The 10,317-nt window shown below is 37.4% G+C and overlaps 1 pseudogene across 1 annotated transcript; it reads left to right on the top strand.

Moving 5' to 3' along the window:
• Positions 1-9,396: 9,396 nt before the first annotated feature.
• Positions 9,397-9,927, top strand: LOC308262009 (large ribosomal subunit protein eL20-like; annotated as a pseudogene). Its single transcript has one exon. The product of its transcript is annotated as a large ribosomal subunit protein eL20-like (transcript).
• The last annotated feature ends 390 nt before the right edge of the window (positions 9,928-10,317 follow it).

Here is a 10,317-nt window from a genome sequence, read left to right on the forward strand (position 1 = left end):
GAAGACTCTGAAACAAAAAACAAATCCACACACTTACAGCCAATTGATTTTTGACAGAGTGGCCAAAACATACACTGAAAAACAGCCTATTCAACAAATGGTGTTGGCAAAACTGGTTAATCATATACATAAAAATGGAAATAAATCCCACTTTCTCAACCTGCACAGGAGTCATTTCAAGATGAATCAAAGACTTGGATTTTTTTTTTTTTTTTTGCTTAGTGCTGAGTTTTTTTTACATGAATCATTTCTTGTTCAGCAGTGTGGTGTTTAGTTTTCATGTGTTTATGTGGTTACTCTGAATCTTCTTATAGTTGATTTCTAGTTTCATTCCATTGTGGTCTGAAAAGATGCAGGGGAGTATGTCACTTTTTTTTTTAATTTGCTAGTGCTCACTTTATTGCCCAGGATGTGGTCTATTTTAGAGAAGGTTCTATGAGCACCTGAGAAAATTTTAAACTATGCTCTAGTTGGGTGGTATATTCTGTATGTGTCTAATAAGTCTATTTGGTTGATAGTGTTCTTTAGGTCTGAGGCATCTTTACTGTCCTTTGTTTAAAAGATTGGTCTATTGATGTAAGAGGAGTTTTGAAGCTTCCCAGTATTATTGTATTTGGAGTTGAAGCCATTTATATTTGGTGTCATTTTTGAGAGATGATTTTTTAAATTCCTAATATTTTGAGTTTTAACTTCTGTTTGAGGTTGTGTTTGTTCTTTTTTGCTTAGTTGTTTTTTTGATATAAATGATTGTTTCTCTGGTTCTGGCATTTATTATTTATTGATTGTAATTCATCTCTTTGAGTATTTTTTCTAGTGCTGGTTTGCAAGACAAATTCTTTAAGCTTCCATTTTTGTCATGGAAAAATTTTTCCCTGTCAAATTTGAGAGATATTTTTGCTGGGTAGAAAATTTGGGGCTGCAAGTTGTTTTCTTTCAGAGTTTTGAATATGTTGCTCCAGTTTTTCTTGGCTTTCATGACTTGATTTGGGAAGTCTGGAGTGATTTTAATTGGTTTGCCTCTGAACGTCACTTGGTCTTTTACTTTTGTTGCCTTTAAAATTCTCTTTTTGAAAAGACATATTTTTTCTAATATTCTCAAGCTAGAGAGTATTTGGGATACCAGAGGTACTCCAGATAATGGAGGAGATCCTAAGCAGAGCCAGAGGGGAAGGGTAGGAGAGGAAGAAGGTTGAGGTTCATTAATGGAAATGCTACCTGTGACTATATGTATACATGTGAATATAACATTGTTAATCTAGACACTAGTTATTAGGAGGAAGGGAAATGGGCAAGTGTGTTGGGGGAGAGAGTAGTAAGTACTATGCCATTGTCAACATGATCTACGTTATGATGTGAGACTAATACACACACACACACACACACACACACACACACACACACACATATATATATATATATATATATATATATAAATGTTTATAACCAATTTTTAGTAATAACTTTAAAAAAAATTTTCTCATTGGCCTCTGTGTTTGTCAGTTTGACTATTATGTGAAATAGTGAACTTTTTCTATGATCTTGTCTAAAGAGGTTTCTATAAGTTTCTTGTACCTGTATCTTGACCTCTTTTTCTATGCTTGGAAAATTTTCTGATATTACTTATTTGAAAATATTGTTGATCCTATTGGTTTTACCTTCTTTTCCTTTTTCTCTGCCTACTATTCTTAGGTTATAGGCCCATCTTTATAATCTAAACTCTTTAAATCATATATGTGCTACATGACTATTTTTTTAATTCAAAATAGTTTAAATATATTTCAAAATCTTCTCTGTAGACTATATATTTTTTCTTTTTAGATATTTTCCTAGGTGTTTGATGTTTCATGACTACTATGAGTCATATAATTTCTCATAATTTTGTTCTCTATTTGGTCTTGCTAGTATGTGAAATGTGCCTGATATCTCATTACCTTTGGTTTTATCATTGGTGAAGTCACAGCTATGATATCATTTTATCTTTGTTTTATATTTGTTCTTCCCATGCAATTTTGATCATCATTAGTTTAATGTGTTCTGTAGTGATATTTGGTTACCCCTTATAATTTTTTTTTACTATAGATTTTTAGTTATTTTCTTGGTATTGACTCTAGGTTTTAACATGTCATACCCTGCTTCAAATTTGTTCTAACTTAATTCTAGTGACATACAGTAAGGAAATAAATACTAAATATTATTTAATATTTTAAATACTAAATATTATTAAATACTAAATATTAATATTTAACTACTAAATATTATTTAATATTTTAAAATTTAAAATTTTTTGTGGTACCAGGGATTGAATTTAAGGGAATTCTATCTCTGAGCTATACACCCATCTTTTTTTTTTTTTTGGTGGTTCTGGGATTCCTAGAAACCCTTCTACCTCTGTGCTACATTCCCAGACCTACTTTTATACTTTTATTTTGGAAACAGGGTCTCTTAAACCAGCGCAGATGGCTTCAAAGCTGCCCGATCCTCCTGTCTCCACCTCCCAAGTGCAGGGATTACAAGCGTGCGCCACCACACCCAGCTAAACCCATCTTTTTCTTACATTTTATTTATAAACAGGGTCTTGTTAAGCTGCTGAGACTGCCTCAAACTTGCAATCCTCCTGCCTCATCTTCCAGATTATCTGAGATTATAGGAGTGGTCTACCACTCCCAGCACAATATTAATCAATCTGATACCAGCTTTGAGTTGGAAGGCAATATGTTTTTCAATTTTTTTTCAATTTTTTTTTCAATTTTTTTTTCAATTTTTTTTTTTTTTTGGTGGTACTGGGGTTCCTGGAAGCCCTTCTACCGCCGGGTTACACTCCCAGACCTATTTTATACTATTTTATTTTTGGAAACGGGGTCTCTTAAGCCAGTGGGGCTGGCTTCAAACCAGCGTGATCCTCCTGTCTCCACCTCCCAAGCATGGGGATTACAAGAGTGCACCACCACACCCGGCATTGTTTTTCAATTTTAAATGTTGATTTTTTTTTTTCTAGATTAATCAGGACTATGGGGTTAGATCCTTGGTGTGCAATGACTGAGGGAGAGATGTTCAAGCTGCTGTCTCCCTGCTCACTTGTGCTAGTGCCACTGCAGAAAGAAAACCATCTCATTTTGCTGTGGGTAGTGAAGGCCACGTTCATCCTCCATGGTTTGAAGCATGCAGTTAGTTATGGAACCCAGAGTACTTAAAACGTTTCTCATCCTATTTATGAAGGCTCAGTGCCTACAGTGCTGTCAGTGATATAATCCATTAAAAGAAGGATAAAGCACACCAGATATTTACTCACATTAATTTTAACATCAACTCATCTAAGTGCAAATAGAAATGGAACTGGTCACATAGTTTTGCAAAATCTTAACTCACAGCATCCTTCCTTATCACTGCAGATAGCTATATTCCTTTTGTTAATGTTGATTTTTTATTCATTTATTTATTTTTATTTTTTATTTGGTACTGGAGATTGAACTCAGGGGCATTCTACTGTTGTGTTAAACTGATGAGGACATCGTCAAACTTGCAATCCCTTGTCTCAGCCTCACAAGTACTAAAATTATAGAAGCATGCCACCACATCCAGCTAATATTTTGCTATATTTCTAAATATTACACTAATTTATTTCACTTAAAACCCCTGTTTCTTCAAACATCAGCTCTCTTACCACTCAGAGACCTGTATATCCTACACTCACTGTTTAGTGAGTTAGGTGTGCAAAAACATTCATAAGCAGCCTCTTTCTCAGGTAGCCAAGAATAACTGCGAGAAACATGTCACTTAAAATTCACAGGCAGTTTCTTCCTACTTGCTGGTGGGGAGATTCTTCCATAAGTCCTGTGTGTCTCACCTCCCTCTCTGTTTGCTCTTTGTCTTCATTGTGACCCAATCTCCAGTTGCTACAATATTTAAAAGTGTCTTCTGATTTTACACACAATTGTACCTATTCTTCCTGGTCTATCTATCGAGGGGATTGCTGACTGAGATAACTTGCCTCACTTATTTTCAGCGGTCCAGAGTCCAGTACTTTGGAACACACTCACTCATCATTAATCTGCAGCTGGATCTCCTCAGGAGACTTTTGCTCTTTCACTTTGCCCTCTGTAACCTTGGTTCAGTTTGCTGCCACAGCAACTGCGGTGATTTCTTTTTTCTTTTTTTTTATTTTCTTTTTTTTTTGTTGTTGTTGGTACTAGGATTCCTGGAGACCCTTCTACCTCCGGGCTACACTCCCAGACACCTATTTTTTATATTTTTATTTGGAAACAGGGTCTCTTACGCCAGCGAGGCTTGCTTCGAACCTGCGTGATCCTCCTGTCTCTGCCTCCCAAGTGCAGGGATTACAAGCATGCACCACCACGCCCCGCTCAATCTGTGGTGATTTCTAATATACTGATTACCATTTTGTTTTTATATTGTGTCTCCTATTGTGAGTTTTTCTATAGTAATGAGCCATCCCAGCACCTCAAGGTGAATATGTACATTGAATACAAAAGAGATGCATAATATATAAGTACATGTTTAAGCATATATTTAAATTTAGTGTATCTGATATCTGATATACATACTTGAATATATACCCACATGAATTTAAACACATTGGCCAACCTAACAACTCATATGTGGTATATTTGAATATGTAAACTTTTTTCTGACATTTATATCTACTACATTTATATCCTACTACATTTATACATATGTAAAAACAGTTGCTATCTATTTTTTCTTTATTTTTTATACTGGGAATTAAACCAAGAGGCATTCTGCCTTTGAGCTGCATCCCCAGCTCTCTTTTATTTTTTATTTTGAAATAGTGTCTAAACCGTGGAGGCCTAACTAATTTGCTGAGGCTGGTCTTGAGCCTATGATCCTCCTGTCTCAGTCTCCTAGTACTAAGATTATAGGCATGCACTATCACATCCAACTTCCTGTTTAATTTTAAGGTCCCACTGAAGAGCTCTTATATTAGATTTCTCCCCCAAATTTCTTACTTTATATTTATCTGCTTTGGTATTCATCTAGAAAAGTGTCAAGTGTATGTTTTGATTCCACTCTGGCAAATATCTAATAAACATTCTTCAAGTGTTTATACCATGTAGGCCAAACATGGTCTGCATAAACCTGACCCCACAGCTCTCATTCTGATATCATAAGTGGCTTGCCAGTGTTCATCTAGATCTTGAAATGTTACTCTCAATTTTCAAGTGAGTTTGGCCACACAAATTGCAGGAGAGTTTCTCCAGAAGCAGATGCCAAAATGAAATGGGAGATATAAGATATCTATAAGAGGCTGCTCTGCAGTCCAGCTCTGCTCTGGAGGCTGTGGTCCCCTGCTCTACTGCTGTGTATCATTTTCTCTTCCTGTATATTGCATGATATTATTTGTGCTCTTAACTGCTACTGCTAACACCATCTCACATGTAGAAAAAATTTTAAAGATACATTGTTTTAGTATCACTGATTTCACATAATGAAGTGTGGCTTTCTTGTGTTTTGTGTAACACAAAACATTTTCTCCCACATACCAGAACCCACTTTAGCAAAACAAATGGCCATGCCCTTACTTGACCACCTGATTCAAGACCTGTGTTTCAGGGGAGCAGGTCTTCAGAGCTGAGGCACATCCAGAAGCACCTGGGAGAGGCAGGCTGCAAGCTCAAGGCCTTGCCCCATGGGGTTGCATGGACTCTGAGCAGGGCCTCTATCTCTATGTCTGTACTGCATCTGCAGGAAGGTACATGCATGTGTGTATATGAGAGGGAGGCTGATGATTCTGTAACAGCAGAGGGAAAAGTGCAGTGATCTTTGCCTCATCCAGCAAAGTGTTTACCTGAAGGCCAGCTCCAAGCTGCACTGGGAGCTGGACTGAGCTCTTGACAATGCTTCTTCTCTTAGTCCATCTCTCCTTCTGTCATTGCCATCAGAGGCTTCTGGGTAAATTACTGTGTCTTTAAACATTAATTAAAATGATAAAATTCAGAGCTTATAGTTTTCTTCTAGCAGCTGATGACACTGAAACTGAGAATCAGAACCAACTTTGTGTCTCAAGCTTATGTGAGAAGGACTAGGATTTTAGAAGCTCTGAACGTAAAGCAAACAGCTTTTTTTTACGAGTCAAATCTACTGTCTCAAAGGAGAGTTTAACATGAGTTAAAAGTTCATTTCTCTGTGCTCTTTGGAGAAAAATGCCAAAAAGGGCTGTTGTATTGTTTAAATTTGGGTCTTTCTTAACTCATTATATTCCTTCACTGTGACATGAAAGAGATGTGTGTTTTGAAGTCCTGGGGCTTTTCATGAACTCTCAGGGGCATCTGCAGTCACTGTTAATGCATCCTGCCTGGAGCTCATGGCTCTTGGTACCTGTAGAAAAAGACATGGCCCTGGGGAAGTCCATTTATCCCCTTATGAGTATGTCATGCAAACTTCTTGGCCCAAACAAGGCTATTCAGTCATAAGTTTCACCTTCATATTCCTGAATACAACACTAAAAGAATCTCACTGTGAGTAGAGGTGTTGAGAGAAGAAGTTGTTCAGTAAGCTGAAAATGATATTAGACCAGTGTTTAATGGACCCAATTCAGAATTCCATTATAGAACCTTGAGACATCTTTCATGTTCTCACACCCTGATTTTTTTGTATACACTAATTATGATATTTTATGGATATATCTTCCAAATTTCACAATGCATTTAAGGAATTATCCAGTCATAAGAATTCAACTATTGATATATATCTCAAACTAACCCCATCTCACTACTAGCATCCCTTGTTATTTACTGTTTTTATATATTTTATAGTGATACCATATAAAGATTCCTGGTCTCTGTTACATATTCCACATCTGGACTATGAATCATTTAATGCTATTTTCATTGCTTATCTAGTTCTATTTCTAGGTTATTCTGGCTGAACCATGTCCCTACAGAAGTCACATGTTGAAGTACCAACCCTATGTGCATCGGTATATGACTATATTTATAGACAGAACCTTTAAATTGATAAAATAGGGGTCATTAGGGTGGGCCTATTTCAAACTGACCAATGTCTTTAGAGAAGAGGACCTCAGGACAGACACACACAGAGGAATGTCCATGTGAGGACACAGGGGGAAGGTGGCCAATTACCAGCCAAAATTCAAAATTGCCTATACGTTGATCTTGGACTTTTTACTTCTAGAATCATGAGAAATTAAATTTTAATTGCATACACCACATGGCCTATCATCCTCCAAAGAAACAACACAAATCCTGCACCCAAATGCAGCTCTGACTCTCCTCCCCACCTCTGATTCATCTCTATTCAGTATCACATGTCTCTGGATCATTACACTGTCTTCTCTTCCTGGTACCATTTCTCCACTTTCAAAATATAAGTTTGTTTCATGCCTTTCCAACCAGATAAAATACTGCCATTTTTTGAGATAGCAATATCTATCCTTAGGCAAACATCTGTATATCTTTGTACAACTCTGTTTTATGAACTTGCCATACTTTGTGGGTGTTGCCCTTCCTAGATGTGGCAATGGGAAACCATGCTCAAGTCCTTACTCTGGTTCTCATTGGAGTCCTGGATGTGGTCAAAGGACAGAAGCTAAAAGAAAGATTGGATGAAGACTTAGTCATCACAGATTGACTATCCCTACTTTGAAGACTTCCATGTTTTTCTTCTTCAATATCATTTCAGGTGCCCCTAAATAAAAGTAAACAATGCACACTAAAAGTAAGTACCTTAACTAATCATAAAATATATTAGTCCTCCCTTATCCCCAGGGGAAATGTTCCAAAGGCCCCAGTAGATGAGTCTTACCATGTATAGTATCACACCCTATAAATTGATGCCTTTTTATCTTTAATATTTATTTACTTATTTATATTTTTACTGGGTATTGAACCCAGAAGCATTCCACTTCTGAGCTACACCCCCGCCCTTTTTATTTTTTTTTATTTTATTTTTTATTGGTGCAATGTATTCATACATCATAAAGCTATAAAGAAAATACTTTTGTAGACATACATGCACACATCGCCCAGTTAGCCCCTACCCGATCCCCACCCGATTCCCTCCCCATCCCTCCTTCACATGCTTGGCATAGTGGTTGACATCTAGTTTTATAGCAATTTATCCAATATTAACGATGATAATCTCACAAAACAGTTTCATTTGTCTGATACCAAGATTTTGATGACTAAAAGATAACAGTTCAATATTTCTTTTTGCTTTCTTTCTTACCAGAGAATTTTCTTTTCTTTTCTTTTTTTTAGGTAAAGCTATCATACATTTATTTATTTATTTTTCAGAAAAAATCTATCCTGATATGGAATATGGACTCTAGATACCCAAAACAATCTCGAGGAAGAACAAAGCTAGGAGATGTATATTTTCTGATTTCAAACTATATAAAGCTACAATAATTGAAACAGTGTAGTACTGTTCTAAAGGCAGATATATAAACCATTGGAGTTAAATAAAAGCCTAGAGAAAATTCTTCCATATATTGTCAAGTTATTTTTGACAAGGTTTCCACGAACATTTGGTGGAGGAAATAATAATCTTTTAAATAAATATTGTTGAAAAATAATAATTACATGAAAAAGAATAAAATTGGACCCTTACCTAACACATATACAAATATTAACTCAAAATAGATAAAAGACCTAAATAGAAATCTTAAGACTATAAACTTTTAGAAGAAAATCTGGGTCATAAAACCTCACAACATTGAAATTGGCAGTGATTTCTTGGACATGATTTCAATGGCACAGGCAACAAAAGAGTAAATAAACTCCCTAAAAAATAAAAAAAATATTGTATATCCAAAGACAATGTAAACAGAGTTAAAAGTTACTGATAGAATGGGATAAAATATTTCCAAATGCTATATCTGAAGGTATATTGATATTCCAACTAGAAATCCTAAAAATTAGCAACAATAAAAGCAAACACTACAATTTAGAGATAGGTATAAGACTAACATAAATAATGAATCTCCACAGATAACCAATCTTAGTTGTCTGTTGGATGGAAAATCTTGTTTCTCTGGTTCTGGTGTGTGTTACCTAATTCTTCTTTGTAGTTAATCTCTTTGAGCATTTTCTCTAGTGCTGGTTTTGAAGACATAAATTCCTTCAGTTTCTGTTTGTCGTGGAAGCTTCTTATTTCCCCATCTAATTTGATAGAAAGTTTTGCTGGGTAGGAAATTTTTGGCTGGAAGTTGTTTTCTTTCAGAGTTTGGAATATGTTACTCCAAGCCCTTCTGGCTCTCATGACTTGGTTTGGGAAGTCTGGAGTGATTCTAATTGGTTTGCCTCTGAATATCACTTGGCCCTTTTTTTTGTTTTTGTTGCCTTTAAGATTCTCTGCTTGGGTCCTTTCGCGAGTGGCGGCGGACGCGGAGAGACCGCCATGAAGGCCTCGGGCACACTTCGGGAGTACAAGGTGGTGGGGCGCTGCCTGCCCACCCCCAAGTGCTGCGCCCCGCCTCTCTACCGAATGCGCATCTTCGCGCCCAACCACGTGGTCGCCAAGTCCCGCTTCTGGTACTTTGTGTCTCAGCTGAAGAAGATGAAGAAGTCTTCGGGGGAGATTGTGTACTGTGGGCAGGTGTTTGAAAAGTCCCCGCTGCGGGTGAAGAACTTCGGCATCTGGCTGCGCTAAGATTCCCGCAGCGGCACGCACAACATGTACCGCGAGTACCGGGACCTGACCACGGCGGGGGCCGTCACCCAGTGTTACCGAGACATGGGCGCCCGGCACCGTGCCCGCGCGCACTCCATCCAGATCATGAAAGTGGAGGAGATCACCGCCAGCAAGTGCCGCCGTCCTGCCGTCAAGCAGTTCCATGACTCCAAGATAAAGTTCCCGCTGCCCCACTGGGTCCTGCGGCGCCAGCACAAGCCACGCTTCACCACCAAGAGGCCCAACACCTTCTTCTAGGCACGCCCTGGGGCTGCCCAATAAACTCTGGAGCGCCCTCCTGGGGAAAAAAAAAAAGATTCTCTGCTTGGCTTCCACAGTGGTCATTTTGACAATTATGTGGTGTGGGGATCCTCTTCTCTGATCCTCTCTAACGAGAGTTCTATAACTTTCCTGGACCTGTGTTTCAACCTCTTGCTCTATGTTTGGAAATTTTTTCTGCTATTATTTCCTTGAAAAGATTGTTAATCCCTTTGGTTTCACCTTCTTTTCTCTCCTCTATTCCAATTATTCTTAGGTTAGCTCTCTTAAAATGGGCCCATATTTCTTCAATGTCAGATTCCTGCTGTCGGATTTTTTTTTCTAAATTATAAACTATGCGTACATTTTTTGAATGATCATCTTCTAGGA

The sequence above is a fragment of the Muscardinus avellanarius genome, assembly GCF_963383645.1.
Source record: "Muscardinus avellanarius genome assembly, chromosome: 4".
In the NCBI taxonomy this organism is placed as follows: domain Eukaryota; kingdom Metazoa; phylum Chordata; class Mammalia; order Rodentia; family Gliridae; genus Muscardinus; species Muscardinus avellanarius.